The 4,225-nt window shown below is 42.4% G+C and overlaps 1 pseudogene; it reads left to right on the top strand.

Annotated features, from left to right (window-relative positions):
• Positions 1 to 55: 55 nt before the first annotated feature.
• Positions 56 to 3,752, top strand: LOC123158742 (probable serine/threonine-protein kinase PBL5; annotated as a pseudogene).
• The last annotated feature ends 473 nt before the right edge of the window (positions 3,753 to 4,225 follow it).

Genomic DNA, 4,225 nt, shown 5'->3' with positions numbered 1-4,225 from the left:
AGTAGAAACTTGTTTTCACCAGAATTTGGTTTCTTTTTTTATCTAGATCTTTCCCCTTGATAAGAAGCCTCCTGACTGGAATGCAAGGATGAAGATACTTGTAGGGGCAGCTGAAGACCTAAAGCATTTGCATGTTAACTGCAACCCTCCTGTCATAAACTGCGATGTGAAATGCGCTAACATTTTACTTGCCGAGGGATATCATCCAAAGCTATCACTACTAGGAAAAAGCCTAGTAGTAGCCGGGTCAAATGCCTAGCAGTAGCACGGGTGGCCGCGCTATTGCTACGACGCTACAGCTAACTTTTAGCAGTAGCGCGTGTTGGCCCGCGCTACTGCTATCTAGAGGTAGCAGTAGCATGTGTTACAAGAACGTGTTGTTGCTAATAGCTGTAGTGTCCCTTTTTAAAGAGCGCTACTGCTAAGCTCTCGCTGCTGCTAAAATCATACCCCGTGCTACTGTTATTAGTTTCTGAATTTTTTTTCTGCTGCATATTTTCTTTTGTATTTGTACAGGTTTTATACAATAGTCCCTAGCATATCATACACATACACATCTAATCATATCATACACATACAAAATACAAATAGTCTCATCAAATCATGTCATCATCATATATAATCATCATCGAACACAAAATGATGTCTCTCGTCATCATCTCGAAATAGCGATACAAGTTATGACATGTCGCGAATACTTGCAACTACATCGTCAAAAAGACTCAATGAAGATTATACATCGTCAACAAGACTCACATTAGTCCCGATTCATAATGCAACCGTGACTAATGTGTAGATCGAGCTTGGACCAAAGTCATGTTTTCTACTAGTGACACACACACACACACACACACACACACACAAACACAAACACATATTTCCATTCTTACAAAAGCACACCTTTTTAATCACCTATCTTGACATAGAGATCGAGCACGGTGATGAAGCCGATCGGTGTCGCCACATACACCTAGGGAGTTATCAAAAGTGGACAAAGGTTACTTCTTGACATGGCTAGACCTAGTTAGGGAGGTACATATGTCACTTCATTAAATGGGTTTTTCTACCTAGCTAGTTGGGGAAGCAGATGTCTCTAACTAGTGGAGGGGGAGGAAAAGTGAGGGAAAAGAGAAACGAGTGGCATTAATTAATGAAGGTGGTGTAGTTAGCTAGGAGCATTAAAGAAAGAGAAAGAGAGTAATGGGGGGAGTAGTGAGTGATAACCCACAAGTATAGGGGATCACAATAGTTTTCGAGGGTAGAGTATTCAACCCAAATTTATATATTTGACACAAGGGAGCCAAAGAATATTCGAAGGTATTAGGAGCTGAGTTGTCAATTCAACCACACCTGAAGATTAGTTATCTGCAGCAACGTGATTAGTAGCAGAGTAATATGATAGTTTGGATAATAGTGACAGCAGCAATGGTAATGGTAACGGTGATAGCAGTAGTTTTGTAACAAGTGCAGCAGTAATGATAGCAGTAGTAACTTAGCAAGAACAATATAAGATAAATTCATAGGCATTGGATCGGTTATTTGTTGGATGATATTCATCATGTGACAGTCATAACCTAGGGCGATACGACACTAGCTCTAGTTCATAAAATATAATGTAGGCATGTATTACGTAAATAGTCATGCGTGCTTATAGAAAGAACTTGCATGACATCTTTTGTCCTACCCTCGTGTGGCAGCGGGGTCCAATTGGAAACTAATGGATATTAAGGCCTCATTTTAATAGAGAACCAGAACAAAGCATTAACACTTGGTGAATACATGAATTCCTCAAACTACAGTCATCATCGGGAGTGGTCCCGACTATTGTCACTCCGGGGTTGCCGGATCATAACACGTAGTTGACTATAACTTGCATGATCGGATCTAGAACATGGATATAATGGTGATAACATAAACAGTTCAGATATGAAATCATGGCACCCGTGCCCAAAGTGACAAGCATTAAGCATCGCAAAGTCATAGCAACATCAATCTCAGAACATAATGGATACTAGGGATCAGGCCCTAACAAAACTAACTAGATTACATGATGAATCTCATCCAACTCCTCACCGACCAGCGACCTACGAAGGAATTACTCACTCCCGGTAGGGAGCATCATGGAATTGGCGAGAAGGGTTGGTGATGACGAAGAATGAAGATCCCCCTCACTGGAGCCCCAAACGGACTCCAGATTTGGCCTGCCGATGAAGAACAGGAGGTGACAGCGGCTCCGTCTCGTGGATCACGATAATTCTTTCTCCCTGATTTTTTTTGGAAAAATAGGATTTTATAGCGTCGGTTTCAGGGTCTGCGGGGCCACCAGGTGGGGACAACCCACCTGGGCGTGCCTAGCGGGACAGGCGGGCCCTGGTGGGTTGTGCCCACCCAAGTGCCCCCCTCAGGTGACTCTTGGCTCGAGAAATTCTCTTTTATTGTATAAAAATCCTCGCAAAGTTTCGTTCCATTCTGATAACTTTTATTTCTGCACAAAAACAATACCATGGTAGTTCTGCTGAAAATAGCATCAGTCCGGGGTTAGTTTCATTCAAATCATGCAAATTAGAGTCCAAAACAAGAGGAGAAGTGTTAGGAAAAGTAGATACGTTGGAGACGTATCAGTGAGGAAGAAGCAAAGTGAGGGAGACAGGAGGTGGGAGCTACGGGAAAGTGAAGGAAGAGAGGAGGGGGGAGGGGGTAGGAAAGGTGGCTACTGCGCCTTAGCAGCAGCGAGGGCAGGGAAAACACGATGCTGCTAAAAACGTAGCCGTAGAGAGTTCCTGCCAGGCGCGGTACTGCTAAATGGGGCCCGCCATGTGGCACAATACAAACTTAGTTGTAGCGCGGTCCCCTAAAAACGCGCTACTACTATTCTCTTAGCAGTAGCGTGTGACTTCGAGTGGTGCTACTACTATACCTAGCCTGTCGGCAACGGTGTGGCCATAATACTCATAGTGCGTTTTAGTGTTGTTGTGCTACTGCTATGAAGGTAGGAGTAGCGCCCTTTGTAACCACGCGCCACTATTAAATATCAGTAGCGCCTCTTTATAACCAGCACTACTGATAAGCCTCTATGTATAAGGTTTTCCCTAGTAGTGTATCTGACTTTGGCTTGCCTCGTGTTCCAAGCAAAGTGATGGGTACACCTGGGTATTGTGCACCGGAGTATCTTGAGAGCGGTCAGTTGACTATCAAGTCAAATGTTTTACAGCTTTGGTGTTGTCATACTGGAGTTTATCACAGGAAGAAAGGCTTTAGGTCACAGCCTAGCTGAGTGTACCCTTGCTGAATGGGTAAGCATCACTTCCTGTGTTTCCTTTTTCTTTTGAAGAACTAGTATTTGCTTCTCCCCAATGCTATAAGTCTGTATCAAGGGGATCTTGTGGGGATTTCTGATTTCTATTTGCTTCTGAAAACTGGCAGGAAGAAGCATTATAAGCTTAAATTTTACTTACTTTTTCGGTAGTTTTTAACCATTTGATTAACACAGATTTGTTGAAAAGTTTCTTCGATGAAGATTAATTGTGGTGACATTTTTTGTTGTGTAATTTCATGTCATCCCTTTGATTGACAGAAGGAATTTTGCAATGTTGATAGATTCAGCGCTTGGCAATCAGTACAACGTGACATCATTGATCATTGTCCTTAATGTTGCTCGAATGTGCCTGAATACAACAGCCAGTCTGAGACATGAGATGATAGACGTGGCTGTCGCTCTCACTTGCATCTCAGAGTCGAGAAGAATGCAGTAAGCAGCTCAAGTTGACCAACCCAGGGAAGACACATATGAGGAACTAGCAGTGTGATCGGGAACATGCTCCACTCCCATTCTCGTGTTGGAGAGGGAATTTTTTTTTTGTATAAACTAGATAGATAGATAGATAGATAGATAGATAGATAGATAGATAGATAGATAGATAGATATAGCTAGAGTAGGTGCAAATATTCCTGTGACCCTGGCTTGTCATAAGTGGTGAGGATACTTCCATGACGCTTTTTAATCTTCCTGTTGACATGTGGGTTCTTCGGCCATCCTCTTTTGATTTGTTCAAATGTTATGCAGGCACTAGAATTGACTGATTTGAGTTACGTCGAAGAGAATTTCTGAATGTGTATATGCTGATTGCTTCATGTCTTGATTTTTTCTGCAGAATAAATTTTGTTTCCAATAGTGGGCATCCTCTTTGATGTGTTCACATGTTACACGGGCTAATTGACTGATTTC

Source organism: Triticum aestivum, chromosome 7B, assembly GCF_018294505.1.
Source record: "Triticum aestivum cultivar Chinese Spring chromosome 7B, IWGSC CS RefSeq v2.1, whole genome shotgun sequence".
Taxonomy (NCBI): Eukaryota; Viridiplantae; Streptophyta; class Magnoliopsida; order Poales; family Poaceae; genus Triticum; species Triticum aestivum.
The sequence above is the reverse complement of the archived record's forward strand: the minus strand, read 5'-3'. Positions and strand labels throughout refer to the sequence as shown.